The following is a 21035-nucleotide window of genomic DNA, read 5'->3' as shown; positions in this document are numbered from 1 at the left end:
CAAATGGGCTGAAAGAGGCCTCCAAAAAAATGTATTTTAGAAGATTTCCGCATAAGGACTTGTTGAAGGACACATAGTTCCACAGATATTCCGGTATTATTTGGGTGCTAACATGATAACGGTATCCCAACTACCGTAAGGTTGCCATCCACCGCTCACGTAGCCTTCCTTTACCTTCCTTTAGCATCCTTTCGACAAGCAATTGCGTCTTCCTAGGATCATTAGTGGTGATCTTACGGTGATTCCAGTATATCTCTGGAACCATGAGTTGAGTCTGCTTGAATCTATACTAGAAGATATTTCTAGAACCATCTAAAAACTTTACCCCATTTCAAAATCCACATGTGCAAAGGGCCACAAGTCTTCTGTGAACAAACCCTTGCAGTCCCTTATCTCGTCACCCGACAACATCACTTATGATGGGACCGCGAGAGTCAAAGCATGCGAAACAGCACATTGAGATGTTTCAATGAAACAGTCGCATGTGATTGAATACATGCGTCGCATTGAGAGAGCAATGCGATGAGACAAACAAAAATTGAAACGCTCGAATTTGTTGAGAGCGTGTAGCTTGTCGCGCGCATCGTTCTGGTCTCTCTTTTGTACAATAATGTAGCACACCATGGATTTGAGAGTCATGCGACGCTCCGTCTCACAGCTCGCTGTCGCATTTGTGTACGCGTGAGATTTCCGGAAGCCTGCTTTCCACCAGCATTGAGTGCACTACCGTCATTCGGAAGCTGCTGAAAATGCAAGGATTCAAAAAGAAGAATAATCCGATACCTACATCACGATCCAACGGAAGGCGTAGTAGGATTTAATGTTGGAGAAAATGAAAATGAAAGGTTGAAGGACTACAAAGAATATATTTCCATTTTAGATGCTGTCAGAACATGAAACCACCGTGATCCTCTGTATGCTTTAACAATGCTTGGAATCGACCGACCCCTTCCAGAGAATGATAACAACAATGTCGGATTGGCCAGTGACATTCAAATGGTCAGCGAGTACTGTGCCAAGTTGCCGAGCGTCACAACTTAACTCCCCCGCCGTGTGGAACAGGCATGCATTTTACCATACGAATGGCCATAAATGGATTACTAAAGGGCTTAGGAAAAGTGGAAGATAATTCTGAGATAGCAAATTAATGATCGAGGAAGGTCCCACCATCATTGTGAATGGCATCATTGCCATAGTTTTAATTTTCAAAACAATTATACTCACGCAGCTGTTCAATTTCAGCTGGCATTTTATCCGTTGTCAGTATAAAGCAAAGATAGAGACGTTTCACTTTTTACGACAATCATAACAAAACCAATAGTTGACAGCTATTTATTTCTACCTACGTGTGTGAATGCACTCGTGAATTAACACACCTTCATACACAGGTTCCACTTTTGCTCAGAAAAGGCGTTGCCGTTACTGTCTGCCAGTCTTCTTGATGTGTAGTCTTCGATTAAAGCCTAGAATTCCTTTACACCTTAGGGGAAATCAACTCTACACACCTCAATCTGTGCCGATAGTTTTCGCTGTGCCGAAAGCTATGCCAGTCGCTCTGCCAAAGCGTGTCAAACAAGTATCCCTGAGTTTGGCAACCCTGAAGATTTAATGACTTTTGTGATTTTTTATTTGTGATTGTGCAAGAAAACGAAGCGTGATAAAAGTAAATTTATGTATGCAGCCTAACATAACTAATGCTGTATGGAAATTTCCCCAAAATAAGCAAACCAAACCAAATCGGTTCCAAGAAGACTGGTGCATGCCGGTACATTAGTTTTACTCCGTCGGATGGTTTCCAGAAAGCTGCATGTGGTTCTTCATCCGTGGCGTTGACTGTGGAACAATACCACTGCGAAGTGGAGGTGGAACTGTTCAATCGTCTGCAAGCGGAGGACGGTTACATGAAGAATAGCGGGGATTTTGAAGAAAAAAAAAGTTTTTCGATTTCCTCGAGGTGAACAAGTTTGAGCTGTCGAATGTGTTTCTGTTGTTACAACAGTGTTGCATGCCAAGGGGATGGTTCGACGTATAGTCGCTATATTCATAGTCTGGCACATAGAATTTCAATCTATCAAAAAGCGGAACCAACTCAATATATTTTAGACCAACACTTAAAAAGGTACTATCAACTCTTATAAACAAAACGTTGATTATTGTTTCCTCGCCAATCGAACGCAACCCAACAAACAAGTTTAGCTGCAGATTAGCTTATACAGCCAAAATTTGCCTAATGCAGCTAATTTTTGCCTGTATAAGCTAAGTTGCAGCTAAAATTGTTTGTTGGGAAATTACCGGCATCATCAGATAGGGGAAACTTTCCTCAACCTAAGTTTGGTGTTAGTTTGCGTAGATGAGCCTTGAGTCCCGAGAAAAGGGTTTCCGAAAATTTGTTCGCAATAGCTGATGTGCTCTTTTCTGTTGTTGGTCGTGATTTGCTCGATTGATTCCGTCATTTGACAGCTCAATTGGTTCCCGAGATTATATCCGCCAGACTATGAATATAGCAAGGTACTGCAGCGTGACGTCACAAATGAATTCAGTGTTAATCGGCTGAACCTTTTTGACAGTTCAGTGGTACTGTTTACAAGCACTTAGGCTGTGAACCATTTGCCGAGTTAAATTTAACTCGTGGTTAAAAGTGACATTTCGAAAGTTATTTCTTATGTTCGAAAATCCCCGTGCTGTCGATCGACCGGTTTTCGAGCCACGGTCGTCAAAATTTAACTTCTTGTCTGTCAGAAGTAACCACGCTCGGATAGCAGGGTTAATCGATAACTTTTCATCTGTCAAATTTTAACCAAAAGTTAAAATAATCCACCAAATGGTTCAGAGCCTTAGTCGAAAGCACTTTTCGAAAAAAATATATTTTGAAATTTCCGAATTTTAACTTGCAAATTGTCGAGGAAATGCGTGGTGAAAGGATGTGGCTCGTAGACATTGCAAAAGTGTGGTTTATATCTCACTGCATTATTTCTTTCTTTAAATAAACGAAAAGATTCATTTGGCTCAGAAACTTTTATTTTTGTTTTTGTATTTTCATCGTGAGTCCGCTAAAAAATAATATTCTCTCTCAGTATACCACACACAAACTCGCTTGTTGCCTGTTGAGGAGGACATTAGGTCGCTTAAGGGGAAGCTTACCGGCCCGAAAATAAAAAAAATAATTTCGATAAATTTTATTTTTCTAAAAATATTGGAAAAAAATATAAAAAATCCAAGAAAATCAGTTTCTTCCCTAGATTTTTTTCAAAAATTACATGTAAAAATATTTTTTCTATCTCATCATAAAAAATTGGACTTTCAGCAAAACCGAAAAATCGATGTTTTGTGGTTTTTTGAGTCCAACTTTATGCCATAATAACTCATACAAAATGTTTTTGCACGTGAATTTTCTTTGAAAAATTAGACAAAATGTGATTTTTTTAGATTTTTGATATCTTTTTCCAATATTTTTAGAAAAATCAAAACGTAATTATTTTTTTCGGAGCGGTGAGCTTCCCCTTAATGTCGAGCCTAAAGTCCATGGCACCTGAAAGCCCAGTAATGAAAAAGAATTATATTTTCAGCGAATGGATTGTAGTAAAAAATAAAGTACTTACGTTTAACAACGGAGCACAGAAGAAAACTCATCTTAAAAATGGCAGCAAAAGTTGGGTTTGATATTATGAAGTTTACAAATGTTCAGTAATTTTTACAAAAATCTCGTACAGCTGTAAACCCCTCAGCTACTCAGTGGAAAAAGTTATCAACAGGGTCGGAAGGAAGGAATACGGTATACCACTCTCACTCTTCAATCTATGCTGTCAGTAGTCACTCACGACGATAGGGTATTGTCCATAAACAGGGCAAAGTGGAAAGAAAACATGAATGATTCACTTATGGTTTTCTATGCTCAAAAGCCACAGAGTCAATTTCCTACTGAATAAACCACAAAGGGAAGGAGGCATGAAGACTCCTTTCGAGTCCGGAGAACGATACACAAAAGAAATGGTAGTGAGATTTTCAACTAGTATGAAAAGTTCTGGACTAAGAAAATTACATGTACAATAGCATTATATTCTAGATTTTACGATACATAGTTTTTAACATTGTGACGTCACATTTTACTTGCGGTTTGGCTTCGTTTTCGGGGTTTCTCGGCAGTGGCGGTGGTGGTGGCGATGGGGCGATGGTGGCGGTGATGAAGCGGGTGGTGGTTATTCTGGCGAATCACTAATTGGTCTAATTCTGGTGACTGCGTGGCGATTGCGTGATAACTCGCCCGGTGCATGCAGTTCGCGGAGCGGTGGCAACCAAAACAGCATAGAGGGTGGCGGAAGAGAAAGAAGCGGGACGATATTGGCTCGTTAGAACCCGCGGTAGCGACTGCTGCACTGCTCCAAGCTGGTTCTCCTGAACCCAGCTGGAGGACCAATCCCGAACGCGTGTCACAATGGACTTACCGCTGCAACTTGGCCTTTGCAAAATGGCTTCGCGAATAATGCCGGGCTTGTCCTTTGACCTCGAACACAATGGCGCTCGCTCCAGGACAAATGCTGCCAAAGAAAAGAAAAAGGCCCTTTGTGGACCTAACCACGCTTATTAGCACCTCGCCATACACATTTAATTAGCCTGCCCCTTTCAAAACCAAACCAACCACATAATTACTCATACAATACATAATTTTTTTCACAAATTTACAATAAATGTACATAAATTTACCTTTTCTTTTAGAATTATCTGCACGGTAACAGTCAACCGTCAGTTTGGGGTGACAATTGGTCGAACTACCATAACATTAAAGAACAATATAACACATTATTTTCAGTTCTAATTTTACAGCTAGCACTACTAACCACTTTTACTAACGAAATTTTTAAACACGACTGACACTACTAACTTTTCTTTTTACTAGCCCTAGACCTGTAATTAAACAAAACACACTATTTAAAAAAAACCACACTACACATTTTTACCTCGCCCTTTCAGCGAACCTTTGGGAAAATTAGCACGTCGCGCACTGAGTCTGTTCCCGAGTGCGGTTGAAACAGAATTCACCTGACTCCTGCTAGCATGCCAAGCAATAATCCGCAAAAAACCACGAAATACGAGCAGACCCGAAATGTTGCTGTATTTACATATTTATTTCACCCGTCGTTGTCTCTCCCCTTACCCCATATATGGACAACCTTTTCGGCAGAGCGCCTGCTGTCAACCAGTTTGATGAGAGTGAGTGGTACCGCAGGCGAATGGAAAGGTATGGGAAAGTGAGCGACCAACAGCAGAGTTGGATTTAGGACAATCTACAACACTGTTATACAGTCGATTCTGAGTGCACTTGTGATAGAGTCACAAGCCCACATTATGGAACCATCGGTTACAATACCCCTCCGACCGCCTGAAAATGATACATGCATCATTTTCCTTGAATGAATTACCAATAAAAACCTACTTTTTCTATCTTTTTACCTTTGGTAAAAACCAAAAACTATCTTTACGGTGTTGTTTACATCGCATCTATGCTTTCTCTTCCTCTTTGGAAGAGCAAATAAACCGATGATTACTCTCTTCGAATCTTTCCAGTACGTGAGTGACTATTAGCTGTCAGTCATTGTTTATCTTTTCTAAATCGAGTCGGTCCGCGGAAAATTTATCTCGTTTGAGCTCTAAACGATGAGAATTCCGGTTAAATTTTCATTGATCGGTTTTGTTGCCATTCGGTCGGTTTGCGGGAATTCATCATGGACAAATATTCCAAGGATCAAGTGGATTTATTCTTCCGGTAAGTACTCCTAACAAATCATTTTTGACGAGCTTTCCATTAGTATGCACATCTACTATTCGATTCTCTTTTCCTAACTTTTGTTTTGTTTACTTTCAGACTCTCTCTCTGGTCTGCAGCTCCAGGAAGGGAAGTTGGATTCGCCGAAACTAGCGAGCTAAGTATCCTGTTTTTATTTTACGTCAATATCCCATTGACAAAATCTAGCGAAACTATCTAGTAATCATTCTATTTTCTTTCCGTTTCAGGTGGCGGGCTTCAAATCGGCGGAGGAGAAGATTCCGAGGTGTTTTCCGGAATCGTCAACCAACTCATACGAGCTTGTACCGATCCTGGCTTTCACGGTACATGGGGTGTAACACGGTGCGAGTTTCGCGTTGAATTTGTCTACGGCGGAGGACTGTTTGAAGCTTCTTTTGAGGACTCTCTGACCGACTTGATACACTGGTGCGGGCTTTTTCCGACGTAAGTTGTAATATTGTGAATTTTTCGAGTGTTGCTTTTGTAAGTTTTTGACTACCAGATCGCGAATAAACTGATCAACCTTAGATTTGTTTTCTAGTCTTGCTTCATCCGAAATTACCGTCTCATCCCTATCGACTCTATGTTCATCACCCCTTCCAACTACTTCATGACCAAATATGATCCTATAGGGGGAGAATCCAGTTGAGCTATGAGGAGTTGTGTTCAATACGTGTTCGACTTCCGATATCCGAGTATCCCAGAGAGTTTGGTCTGATCGGACGTAGGTACGAATGCACGCATTTATGGTCCTATTTAACCTTTCGACTGGGTTTGCCTGACAATGGTGTCGCGAGTTAGCCCAATGTTGGATGCGGAACTTTTCTAGGAGGGATTTGAATTCCTTCGATAGAAACGTGGAAGCATTGTCCGATATCATGCATTCTGGCACGGCGTATCGTCGAAACAGGTTATCCTCCAAGATCTTGTTGACCTGAGTGGTGGAAATCTTGCGAAGTGGAAACAACCAACAATATTTCGAGAAAAGGTCCATCACTACGAGTAGATGACAATGGCCAGTCTTACTTCTAGGAAGCGATTGAATGAAATCAAGGGCAATGATCTGAAAAGGCTTCGTAGTAACCCTCTGTTGCCCCATCACAGGATGTTGGGACTGATTACTCGGTTTGCTTTCTTGGCAGATCCTGCACTTTTGCACGTAGGCCTTGATTTCCTTCGCCATATGGGGCCAGTAGTACTTCCTACGGATCTTCGCCAGCGTCTTCTCGTAGCCCATGTGAACGGCCTCATCATGTTCCTCAAACAAAACCTTCTCTCTCAACGCGAATGGAACGCAAATCTTCCACTCAAAACGGTAGTCAATGTTCTCGGGACTGGAGACGAACTTCTTCAAAATACCATTCTCCACCAGAAAGTCCTTGAAGTTTTCCGGTTCCTCAATAACCTTCTGCGTCATATAATTGTACCAATCGGACTTGGCCGATGCTGCACTGACCTCTTCCACGGCCCTGGACAAAGCGTCAGGCACGATGTTATCGACTCCTTTGCGATGGTGGATTTCCATATCGTGTTTTTGCAATTCGAGGCTCCATCGACATAATCGAGAGGATGTTTTCCAGCTGCTCCGAAGGATGTACGTCAAAGCCGACGCGTCGGTAATTATCGTGAACCGTGAACCTTCGATGTAACACCGAAATTTTTCCAATGACCTCAGGACTGCTAAGGCCTCCTTCTCGGTGGCGGCATATCGCTGCTGTGTGGCACCTAATTTTTGCGAAAAGTAGGCGACCGGCTTGTCGATGTCATCGTACGTCTGGGTCAGAACTCCGGCAATGGCGGAATCGCTAGCGTCACAGTGGATAGAAAACGGCTTGGAAAAGTCGGGGTTCGTCAATATGGGAGCGCTGATCAACAACTCCTTAATTTTGACAAACGACGCTTCAGCTGACTCGTTCCACTTCACGACTTTCGGTTGATCTTTGAGCAGATCAGTTAATGGGCGTACAATCTCACTAAAAGTGGCTATAAACCGCCGATAGTAGTTGCACATACCTAGAAATCTCCGCAATGCTCGCAGCGACTTTGGACGTTCGAAATTGAAAATGGCTTCGACACGATCTGGATTTGGGCGAAGTCCGTTCTTACTCAAAATATACCCCAAGTACGGGACTTCCGACGCACAAAACTTCGACTTCTGTAAGTTGATGGACAGGTTAGCGGCTCTGAGTCTAGATGCCAACTCCTTGAGCCTGTCCAGGTGCTCCTCAAACGTGTTGCTTATCACGATGATGTCATCGAGATAAACAAACACGTTTGGTTCTAGCTCACTCCCGCCGAGGACCCGATCCATCAATCTCGACAAGGTTGCCGGGCTGTTCACTAGACCGAAGGGCATTCGAGTGAACTGGAACAGCCCTCTTCCTAGCACCGAGAACGCGGTGTATTTCCTAGAGCGTGGATGTAGTGGAACCTGAAGAAAAGCCTTCGACAAATCTATCGTTGAGATGTAACTACTCGGACCTAAACGACTCAGGATTCTATCGGCGTGTGGGAGAGGGTAAGAGTCCCGAACAGTTCGCTCGTTGAGCTTCCGGGCATCTAGACATAAGCGGACTGAACCATCTGGCTTGTCCACTGGGACAAGGCGGAGTGACCAGTCACTGTATGACCGTTCAATAATCCCACACTTCAACATACTGTCTAGTTCTTGATTTATCTTCTCTTGCCTAGCGGGGGAGGTTGGAAACGGGTTTATGCGCACCGGAGGAAGCTTCTTCGCTTCGTCCGACAGCTCGATTCGATGGCTAATCATCGCCGTTGACTCTAGACGACCTTCTACTGCGGGTTTGAACAACTTCTTCACTTCTTCTAGTTTTTCCATCTGCTCTTCTGTTAAAGAGGATTCCACCGTATGTTCTCGTAGCTCTTCTACGGAACTGGGACAATCGGTGGACGCAATGGTTGGCACGATTCCAAACGACTGCCAAAAGTCTGATCCTAAGATCAGTTTGCGTTTAACAGATGGAATAACTAGAGCTGATAGAATCTTTGTTATACCATTGAACGTAACTGGCAGATCTACGCATCCTGAAACTTCCAACTTTTGCCCACTGGCGGTAGCGATATCGATGTGGACGGGTTGTAAACGCAAACGGCACGTTTTAAGTAGAAAACTTGAACCATAACCTAAAATGCTGCGATTCGCACCACTATCCAGCAATCCAATCAGAGGAACATCCAGGATTTCTACTTTTACAAAGGGTCTATCATCGTCCGCGATTTTTAGAAAATGCTCGTTAATTTCTATATTGGAGGAGTGTATATATTCGTCGTTACCAACTTGCCGCAAACCTAATGAAAGAAGACTAAGATCGGGATTACTAGGGGTTTTCTTATCGTACTCAGCTGCCGTCTGCCCCTCCAGACGGGAACTTAAGCGTTTTTTGCACAGAAAGGGCAAGATTTAGTCTCCACGTTGTGGAAACCACACTTGTAGCAGAATTTATGCTTGGGGCGCTCGCACTCTGATTGGTGATGACCTGGAAGGCGACAGTTATAACACATGCCGGGCTTGGGTGGAATGTACTTATCCAGTAAAACCTTCATCCCATCAGACACCGCCTTTTTACCGTTCTCATCATCTCCAGACTGCTGATCGCACGCCGGCTTTCTGTCTCCTTTTTCCCTATTTGGTTTATCCGCTCCTTTCTGATCCCATCGTGATTTTGCCGACTGATCTCCATCCCTGTTTGGTTTCGATTTCGTATATGATCTCAATTCATTAACTTGGGAACGATTCCTAGAAGGTTGTTCGTCTTGGTTACGGGTCTCATACTTATACCAAAAAGTGGCATCCAGTTTGCGACCAAAAGGTTTCAGATCTGCAAGATTGTCAATTTGAGCAGCTACTACATGTCCTTTGTAATCCGCTCTCAAATTTCTAAACACGATCTCAAATTTCTTTTTTTCTGAAATTGGTTTCGTAAGTGAATTGAAAATTTTTTGAATATCAAAGAAGAAATCCTGAAACTTTTCTTTAGATCTTTGTTTCCTGTCAACAGCTCTAAACTCGCTCACGTGATCGTGGTCCGGGCTCAAAAATTCCTTTTTCATTTCTGCTACTAACTCCTGCCAAGACGTAAAATCTTCATTTTCAACCCCTTGCATGAACCAAACTTTGGCCATCCCGGTAAAAAGATGAATCGCTGAGCGAAACAATTCTTTATCAGAAACGCTTTCCGATTTTGCATAAAATTCCACCTCCTTAATAAACCGCATCAAACCTTGACCTCCATCTCTACCATCATATCGACGCAAATTCCAGTCCGACACTGGTTTAGTTCGCCGAGTATTGTAACCACGAGACCTTGGTTTCGACCTCCTTGGCGGAGATGCGGATAACGAAGAGTCAGACCCGGGATCGGAATCTACCACCTTTGAAATCTTCGAGGGATTCTTACCCGACAGATCAATCCTATTCACGATTTGCTCCCTAGTATTCCGGCGGCCTGGACCTGATCCAGAGGGTTCCATCAAACTTGGGAGAACATCAAACAAGTTAGAAGAAGATGGTTGTTCTACACTGGAACGAAGCTGACGTCGTTGTTGACTACCTCCTGGTTTCGATTGTCGATATCCCACAATCACCTGAGATTCTACTTCCGTATCCTCTGTCTGAGTCTCTTGTGACACTCGCATAACATTGCGTGAACCTGGTTGACCTAATTGCAGCTGGGTCAGAGAATTCGTTATCTGCAGCATTACTTCCTTGCGAATCGAATCAATCGGAGAAAACATCGTAAAAAATGTGCTATACAACCGACGAATAGTACCTAGAAGCCTGTCCAGATCTTCTAGATCATGGTCCTCTTCGGCGGAACTTTGAATGGCCGAACATCGAGCAAAATAGTGCACTAATCGTGTCCCTAACGCATCCCTAACGCCTTCGAACTCTTTCTTCTTCTCCAAATAATCTCGAATTTCTTTAATCTTTCCATCTATCAACCTGATTTCTCCATCTACCGTACGAGTTTCACAGATTGCAAAATCAACTTCTTCCGGGTCGCCTCTTTCCCTCTTCAACTTTTCCCGCAAACGTCTTCGGATTACCGATAAACTTTCCTCTTTCTCGAATTGAACTGCTCTAACCTCTAGTTCAAATTCAACCTCTTCCTTTTCTAGATGGTGAACCAAAAGGGTTCGATATTTTATCTGGATTTCAGCATCCATATCTAAGAATCTTTCAGGTGGTTGGAACCTTCAGGAAGTAACGAGTGTTCGAATCACGGCTAGATCAACGTCTGGGCCCTTTCCAGACTCACTCTTATATCCAACTGTACTCACCCTTCTCAGTCGTGATTTGATTTAACCAGACTCCAGGACGGTTTTCAAAGCAGCCTTCTTGATTCTAGGGCCCACTCGTTACATCCGGAACGGTTCCAACATCCACGAAAGCTTCTCAGATCTGCAAATCATATTAATTGAATTAATTTTATTCTAACTGATACCAAAAAATCAACAAAACCAGCGATGAAAAAACAACAAAACAAATCAACGAAAATTGAGAATCCTAGGGGGGCTTCAGTGCTTCAAAAAGAACTCGTAATTGTAATTAACTGAATTGCATGCAAAATTCTAATAACCAATAATTACTAACTGCATGCTGAATACTAATAATAATCACTTGCAATTGTCGTTTGGAGAACGCAAAACAATTAAACAGTTTTTACTGTTTTTTCCTCCCTCGGTCTGGAAGAGAGAGATACTGTAACCGAAATTCCTGAAAAATCAATGAAATTATTTTTATGTTGGGCGCCAATTTGTAAACCCCTCAGCTACTCAGTGGAAAAAGTTATCAACAGGGTCGGAAGGAAGGAATACGGTATACCACTCTCACTCTTCAATCTATGCTGTCAGTAGTCACTCACGACGATAGGGTATTGTCCATAAACAGGGCAAAGGGGAAAGAAAACATGAATGATTCACTTATGGTTTTCTATGCTCAAAAGCCACAGAGTCAATTTCCTACTGAATAAACCACAAAGGGAAGGAGGCATGAAGACTCCTTTCGAGTCCGGAGAACGATACACAAAAGAAATGGTAGTGAGATTTTCAACTAGTATGAAAAGTTCTGGACTAAGAAAATTACATGTACAATAGCATTATATTCTAGATTTTACGATACATAGTTTTTAACATTGTGACGTCACATTTTACTTGCGGTTTGGCTTCGTTTTCGGGGTTTCTCGGCAGTGGCGGTGGTGGTGGCGATGGGGCGATGGTGGCGGTGATGAAGCGGGTGGTGGTTATTCTGGCGAATCACTAATTGGTCTAATTCTGGTGACTGCGTGGCGATTGCGTGATAACTCGCCCGGTGCATGCAGTTCGCGGAGCGGTGGCAACCAAAACAGCATAGAGGGTGGCGGAAGAGAAAGAAGCGGGACGATATTGGCTCGTTAGAACCCGCGGTAGCGACTGCTGCACTGCTCCAAGCTGGTTCTCCTGAACCCAGCTGGAGGACCAATCCCGAACGCGTGTCACAATGGACTTACCGCTGCAACTTGGCCTTTGCAAAATGGCTTCGCGAATAATGCCGGGCTTGTCCTTTGACCTCGAACACAATGGCGCTCGCTCCAGGACAAATGCTGCCAAAGAAAAGAAAAAGGCCCTTTGTGGACCTAACCACGCTTATTAGCACCTCGCCATACACATTTAATTAGCCTGCCCCTTTCAAAACCAAACCAACCACATAATTACTCATACAATACATAATTTTTTTCACAAATTTACAATAAATGTACATAAATTTACCTTTTCTTTTAGAATTATCTGCACGGTAACAGTCAACCGTCAGTTTGGGGTGACAATTGGTCGAACTACCCTAACATTAAAGAACAATATAACACATTATTTTCAGTTCTAATTTTACAGCTAGCACTACTAACCACTTTTACTAACGAAATTTTTAAACACGACTGACACTACTAACTTTTCTTTTTACTAGCCCTAGACCTGTAATTAAACAAAACACACTATTTAAAAAAAACCACACTACACATTTTTACCTCGCCCTTTCAGCGAACCTTTGGGAAAATTAGCACGTCGCGCACTGAGTCTGTTCCCGAGTGCGGTTGAAACAGAATTCACCTGACTCCTGCTAGCATGCCAAGCAATAATCCGCAAAAAACCACGAAATACGAGCAGACCCGAAATGTTGCTGTATTTACATATTTATTTCACCCGTCGTTGTCTCTCCCCTTACCCCATATATGGACAACCTTTTCGGCAGAGCGCCTGCTGTCAACCAGTTTGATGAGAGTGAGTGGTACCGCAGGCGAATGGAAAGGTATGGGAAAGTGAGCGACCAACAGCAGAGTTGGATTTAGGACAATCTACAACACTGTTATACAGTCGATTCTGAGTGCACTTGTGATAGAGTCACAAGCCCACATTATGGAACCATCGGTTACACAGCAGTTACTGTTTGTTTTTGTAAAATATTGGGTTTACAGTTCATTCGTCACAATTTTTACAGTATTGCGGAATTTCAGCCATTTACAGTTTTAATCAGTAATTTTTAATTACAGTTTATGGTAAATTTCAGTAAATTACGGAAATTCAGCAATTTTGATTGCGGAAAATTGGTAAAACAATATTTTTTACAAAGCTTTCGGTTAAAATTGTATTTTACAGAACCAATCCAGCAAAAAAAGTACCGAACTAGATTTATGAAATTTGGTGTGTATGGCCGCCACAATCTGGCTGAGTTTTTGGTAGGGAACATATGATTTGACATTTGGGTTGTGTCGTTTGACGTGTAAACGTTCAAATTTGATCGTTTATACGTCAAACGACACAACCCAAACTTCAAATCAGGCATAACATTTGATAACGGCACAAATGCTTTTGTAATCAAACTTTTTAAGGCCCTTCACACGCGAACCAAAGTACGTTTACGCAAACCAACATTATCATCGGATAGGGGCAACTCTCGCCTTTCCGAAAGTGGTATTGGTTTGCGTGGGCGTACTTTGGTTTGCGTGTAAAGGGTCTTAGAAAGTTTGTTTACTAATGCTTTTGTGCCGTTATCAAATGGTACGCCTGAAATCTTATGTTCCCTGCCAGAAAATCAGCGAGATTGTGGCGGCCATATGCGAACGTAAAATACTGGATTGGTCCCAAGCAAATCGATTAACGTACCCCATTCTAGTCAAAATTCTAGTACTACACAATGTTTGTTTTGATCCGCTATGAAATTTTTGACAGATAAAATGAGGGGTTATTGGATTTTCCTATGTTTCGAGCGGTGAATCGATTAGCTTGGGACCGAAGATAGTACCAGCAACAATCAATACGAAACTAACGATTTTAAATTGGCTCACCACTTTACCCAACAAACAATTCAAAGTCACAAATAAGCATATATATTGAATAAATGTTGTATAACAGTGTACAATGCTGAATCAAAAGAGTTGTCGAATTATGTGCTGAAAAAGCTCATTGAGATCGATAGATGCACATTTATTCCACTGTTTGCTCTGATCTGATTAATTTACTTATTAAAAGCTGTAAAAGTGTTAAATGTCTTCCCAATTCAACGCCAGAAGTTCGATCTAATAACAAACTGAATAAGTGTAATTTGTACATACATTGACACTTTAATTCGACTGTTTTCAATTGATTTAATAACATGCTTTATTAGACGTCTAATAAATGTTCTCCAGCTCCTTTATAAGATTGCATTGCATTACTTTACAATATTGTTGAATAAAGGTGAATACAGTCAGCATAATAGCTCTTATACCACTATGCGTCCATGTTGTAATCACATGATTTGTAAATGCTTTATAAACGACGTATTAGATTCATTTTTCGACAACACTGATTCAGTCTTACAACAAGGCGAAATCAGTAGAGTATTGGTTACCGTTTCCGCTTTCCAATTAGAAGGTCATGAGTTCAATCCCAAGCTCAAACCTTTTTTTTTTACAATAATTAATCTAAATAGTAATCATCGATCACATGACTCACGATAATGAATGCATTGATCTAGTTTAAAATATAACCACAGACAAACAGACATAACACTCGCAAGTTGTTCATCGAACAAGCATTTAACGGTCAATTTAAAAGTATCGTAGTTGGTAGTACCGCCACCTGTGGCGCGCATAGTCAATTCCCTTGCGTTTGACGTTTACACACTACCGCCATCTGTTCAGCGTACTACCCACCACAGTGTACTCAACAGATGGCGATAATGTTTTAGCGACTAAGTTTTACAGTGAGAAATATACAATGTGTTATGTCTGTTTGTCTGTGATATAACCGAGCATCCTTTCTTTCGACTTGGAGATGTGAAGAGGCAACATTGTTCTCATTCAAAACAACGATGAATGAATTAATCATTCCCACAGGGCCTTCAAGGAGCTAGAGTTGCGATCGGGAGTTCTGATAGGTATTTACTTTCATGCAAGCTTTTATAGATTATTGAGTTGCCCATATGATGAATTCTAGGATAGCTCAGATGACAAGGCAAGCGGCTGGTGATCGGAAGGTACATGGTTCGAATCCCATACCATACAACGACATGTATAAGTATTTAATAAATTTTATAACATCTGTGTGGTGCGAGCCACGTCAGAAATAATGAAATACAATACACTTAAGAAAAACACACCACACACCCCCTTCCCTGTCCCCGTTCATCTTATTTTCGGGTTAATTTTCCCGCAGTTGAATAATCGTTTAATAAATGTATAATAATGTCTAATTAAACGTTACTTCACATGAGAATCAAGCGTATACAGAGCATCACTGTTTTTAAGGAGAAGCAGTGATGTCTAATAAACGCTGAATAATCATTAATTTTATCGTATAAACTCTGTTACAACTTAATATAAGTCGAATAAAAGCTTCTCGACATACCTTATTCAACACCAAATATTTCGATGTTGTGGTTGAATAAATTCTCCAGATTTGTGTGAACAAAGCCTGAACAGAAGTTGTTATTAAAAATAGTAGAAGTACTATTAAGCATGCAGTTGAATAAAATGGCCAAGAAGTCGTTTCTTCAATAGACGATTGTTTGTTGGGTAGTAGCACAAACGAAGTGACAGACGACTTACTGGCGAAGAAATCCATTAAAATAATGTGGTTCACTGTAATAGAATTTTCTTGGAAGCTTGTGCCATCATCCACCAGATGGGTTAGTTTTTTTGTTTTGATTTGAACAAAGTTGATTTTGTGTACAATGATTCTTTGACAGTGTGCAAAGAGTGTATCATTTTGTCATTTTTTTTATGCATTTCAGTTTTGAGTAGAGTGAAAAAGATAGAACCAAAACATTCTAATACGTTTGGTGAAAATGCTAGTTCAATCCAGTAGTACACACAAAGAAAAATCGTTGCTCAAATTAAAAAATACATTGATAGAATTAAAAGTATGCATTGGTTCTTTTTGGTAGAAAGCGGTTCGCTTTCAAAACAAAAATAGGCCAACTGTCAAATCAAAAGTTGCCCGGCCACTGCTTTTAAAAGTTAAAACTTTCAAATTGAATTGTACTTCTGTCAAATGAAAAGCATAACAGTGTTTAAATTAAAAGCAGATTATTTTTGTTTCAAAATAAACTTTTGGCCTGAAACTTTGGTATAGTTAGGATAACATATATGTCCTTTTAAATTTAAAAACAAATGCTTTCATCATTATTACGTCCGTTTTCATTCCAAAATCTTATAAATATCACTTAAAAGTTTTTATTATTTGAAATAAATGTACAAAAATATGTTTATTGATATTTTAAACAATCAATATTAAATATATGATGTTGAATTTCCTTCTCCCGAGTGGGGAAAACTTCCCATCGCATTGTACAGTGTCTCGCCCGCTCGCTCGCCCGTATGATCCCAGGAACTTTTTAAACTATTTCCAGTAGATTATGGATCAACTTTGATCGTGTTGCGGGTGGACTCCTCACGCTTCCCATGGTCATTCAATGGTAAAAAAAAAAAGATTTCGAATTTTAACGCTACTTCCACCTGTTTGCAGTCAGAAGTGTATCCGTTCCAATTTGCTTGTCCAAGGTGTCAACAATCTGCTCAGCCTTGACTCCTTTCATCAGGAGTTTGCGTATCAGCTGTGCTAATTCCGTGAACAATCGGACCTGGTGCTAAGATACAACAAATAAAACAAATTCATAATAAACCTTATCAAATTTCAACTCACCTAACATTCCCTGCTGCAGCGGAAAATCATAATTTTTCCAAGGATTTCTCGCCTCCTTCTTGTGGTTGTTTATGACGTCAAGTAAAATTTGGCGGTAAAAATAGGTTGTGCTGCCAAGGCTGCCAACAACTTCATTATGAAGAGGTATTTTTGACAGTTGTACAACTTTTATTTTCAAAAATGAGCTTTTAAAATTACGAGTCGGAAGTGAAAGAAATATTGTTAAACCAAAAGAAATAATTTTCAATTTGAGTTTTTCGTAGTTAAAACTACGAATTTAGGGAAACTTTTAAATTGAAATTGCATTATTTTTATTACAACAATTTTTGTTTTTTGTGTGTAGCAACAATCAATACGAAACTAACGATTTTAAATTGGCTCACCACTTTAGTAGCCTATTGGTCCCAAGCAAACGATTAACGTACCCTATTCTAGTTGAAATTCTATTACTACACTATGTTTGTTTTGATTCGCTATGAAAGTTTGACAGATAACATCAGGGGTGTGTGGATTCATGCAGAACATGCAGGGGTGAGTGAAATAGCTTGGGACTGCTTGGGACCGTTGTTCTGGTACTGAGTGAGCCAAAAATAATAATGATTTTCTTCGGGACCCAGTGGTCTTAGAGTTACCTCTATGGTAGTAGTGTTGCCATGTGGTACAATCCAGTAGTAGTGGTGTTGCCATGTGGTACACTGAAAAATTGAAATAGCAGGTTAGTCACCAAAGTTTTCGAGCCGCTCCGTCTGTCACTTCGTTTGTGGTAGTAGCATAGAGGTAACTCTAAGACTAGAAGGTCCCGAAATAACGTGCTCAACTTTTTGGCTCAGCTCTGGTACTCTCTTCGGTCCCAAGCTAATCGATTTACCCCTCGAAACATAGGAAAAACCAATAACCCCTCATTTTATCTGTCAAACTTTCATAGCGAATCAAAACAAACATTGCGTAGTACTAGAATTTCGACTAGAATAGGGTTCGTTAACCGTTTGCTTGGGACCAATAGGCTACTAAAGTGGTGAGCCAATTTAAAATCGTTAGTTTCGTATTGATTGTTAGTAGTAGCCTATTGGTCCCAAGCAAACGATTAACGTACCCTATTCTAGTTGAAATTCTATTACTACACTATGTTTGTTTTGATTCGCTATGAAAGTTTGACAGATAATATCAGGGGTGTGTGGATTCATGCAGAACATGCAGGGGTGAGTGAAATAGCTTGGGACTGCTTGGGACCGTTGTTCTGGTACTGAGTGAGCCAAAAATAATAATGATTTTCTTCGGGACCCAGTGGTCTTAGAGTTACCTCTATGGTACCAGAGCTGAGCCAAAAAGTTGAGCACGTTTTTTCGGGACCTTCTAGTCTTAGAGTTACCTCTATGGTTAAAGTATGGACGTCTGTCAAAAGTTGTTCCAATCGAACCGTCAAAATGCACCGCTTTGCTCGATTGGAACAGCTTTTTTTCAGTTTTGTGGTGACAGTCGTCCATACTTTTACCATAGAGGTAACTCTAAGACCACTGGGTCCCGAAGAAAATCATTATTATTTTTGGCTCACTCAGTACCAGAACAACGGTCCCAAGCAGTCCCAAGCTATTTCACTCACCCCTGCATGTTCTGCATGAATCCACACACCCCTGATGTTATCTGTCAAACTTTCATAGCGAATCAAAACAAACATAGTGTAGTAGAATTTCAACTAGAATAGGGTACGTTAATCGTTTGCTTGGGACCAATAGGCTACTAAAATGGTGAGCCAATTTAAAATCGTTAGTTTCGTATTGATTGTTGGTATTACCATAGAGGTAACTCTAAGACTAGAAGGTCCCGAAATAACGTGCTCAACTTTTTGGCTCAGCTCTGGTACTCTCTTCGGTCCCAAGCTAATCGATTCACCCCTCGAAACATAGGAAAAACCAATAACCCCTCATTTTATCTGTCAAACTTTCATAGCGAATCAAAACAAACATTGCGTAGTACTAGAATTTCGACTAGAATAGGGTACGTTAATCGTTTGCTTGGGACCAATAGGCTACTAAAGTGGTGAGCCAATTTAAAATCGTTAGTTTCGTATTGATTGTTGGTATTACTTCTGCGTGAAGTCAACGATTTACATAGTTGAAGATGCTAATTTCAAATAACAGACTGTAGTGGTAGTTTTTATACGATAGATGGAGTAGATGAAAGTATAGAGTTTATAGTTCCGTTAGAGTATACACTGTAACTGGAAAGTACCCATTAATGGGTGAAAAAGTGCCTATTTCGCGGTAAAGTAGGTAAACTCATAAAATGGGTAAAACATCATTACCCACTAATGGGTAAAGAGCTTGTACACAGCAAAAAAAGTTGTTGAATATTACATCGAAACTGCTGCAACCAGGTCAATCAATCGGTTGTGTAATATCACATTGTACGATGTACATCGATTCTGCGAACAAAATTACATCCATTGATGTAATATTGTATCTGCTTTTTGCTATTACATCATTATTTCATACATCAGCTTGAATTACGTTGATCGATATTACATTTTTTTTTGCTGTGTACGTCAAATCATGGAGTACTTTTTACCCATTTCCAAAATTTATTGTTTTTGGTAACTGGGTAAAAAGTACCCATTTTAAATAATATTTCAATGGGATAATCTGATATTTGATATAATCTGATATTTGAAAATTTGTTTGTTGTATGGAAAATACGGTTCGAAAGAAAAGAAAATAAAAATTACTGATTACTAAACTTGGTTTTTATTGAACGTTAACAATGAATTTAGAAATACAATAATCATCAGAATCGTTTTCGTCAGCATTGATGGATTCCATAAACGATAAAACTAAACGATTGACCATCTGCCGGGTGCTGGTAGTTTTGATTCCGTAGCACATGAACACAAAATCAATAATATTCTGCACTGCTGCTGGCGGACGAATGTTAAAAACAGTTAACACTTTGAATAGAGTGTCCAGCGCGCAGATGGAGTCAATTCCACCGTGGATGCGTCAACGAAGATGGATTAATTGTTGCCATTGAAAATCACATGGGGCACCAACTTTTATTTTATTTTTCAACGAGACAAAAGCACTCCAAGTATGTCAGCAAACTAACGGTGCAACAAAGATATTTTTCACCCAATAATGGGTAAAAATTCACCCATTATTGTTCCCTGAACAATTTTCAAAAATGGGTGAAAAAATACCCACTATTTGAAATTTTCATTTACGCATTTTTTGACAGCTTCATACACTACCAAAAAATGGGTACTTTTTCACCCATTAATGGGTACTCGCCAGTTACAGTGACGGCAGTGTGAAAATTGCGTATAGATAGTAGAATCATAGAGGTAACTCTAAGACAAGTAGGTCCCGAAGAAACGTGCTCAACTTTTTGGCTCACCTCTGGTACTATCTTCGGTCCCAAGCTTGTCGAATCACCCCTCGAAACATAGGAAAAACCAATAACCCCTCATTTTATCTGTCAAACTTTCATAGCGAATCAAAACAAACATTGCGTAGTACTAGAATTTCGACTAGAATAGGGTACGTTAATCGTTTGCTTGGGACCAATAGGCTACTAAAGTGGTGAGCCAATTTAAAATCGTTAGTTTCGTATTGATTGTTGGTAGAATAGCGAGCTAGGACAACTTTTAAGGAAGGTGCCAATCGGTTTTTTCATCTCTCTTTACCAAACTCCCCCCTTGGAGAGGGATGGTGAGGGGCGTTCCCCCCCGCCACCACTGGCAAAAAGAGATGAAAACCGAACGCTCAAGTACCAACGATGTGTTTGAATCAGTTCTACCGATTTTTTACCGCACTTCAGTTGTTATTTGAAGGAAGGCATCCAGTCGTAGCTTTGGAAATTGCAACTATTGTTTACCCCTACCACGATATGTGCTCCTGTCATCGTCGACTTGACGATCTCGAGGGGACACGGGTGGGGTAGGTGCTGCTACTGTACCTTTCGACCATTGACAGTAATTGATGGTATGCTCCCATCCAGAGTTATGTACTTTGACTATATGTTTTAGTATTACTTCTGCGTGAAATCAACGATTTACATCACAAACGAAGTGACAGACGAC

At 40.5% G+C, this 21035-nt stretch overlaps 1 long non-coding RNA gene across 1 annotated transcript; it reads right to left on the bottom strand.

Annotated features, from left to right (window-relative positions):
• Nucleotides 1–12336: 12336 nt before the first annotated feature.
• Nucleotides 12337–13121, bottom strand: LOC135698998 (uncharacterized). The gene is made up of 3 exons (XR_010517508.1): nucleotides 12688–13121; nucleotides 12554–12623; nucleotides 12337–12420 (listed from the first exon to the last, which is right to left on the bottom strand). It is a non-coding gene; the product is annotated as an uncharacterized LOC135698998 (long non-coding RNA).
• Between the last annotated feature and the right edge of the window lie 7914 nt (nucleotides 13122–21035).

Source organism: Ochlerotatus camptorhynchus, unplaced genomic scaffold, assembly GCF_037179485.1.
Source record: "Ochlerotatus camptorhynchus isolate MF236.1 unplaced genomic scaffold, CSIRO-AGI_Acam_v1.1 ptg000101l, whole genome shotgun sequence".
NCBI classification, from domain to species: Eukaryota; Metazoa; Arthropoda; class Insecta; order Diptera; family Culicidae; genus Ochlerotatus; species Ochlerotatus camptorhynchus.
Note: the sequence above shows the minus strand (reverse complement) of the source record. Positions and strands in the feature narration are given on the sequence as shown.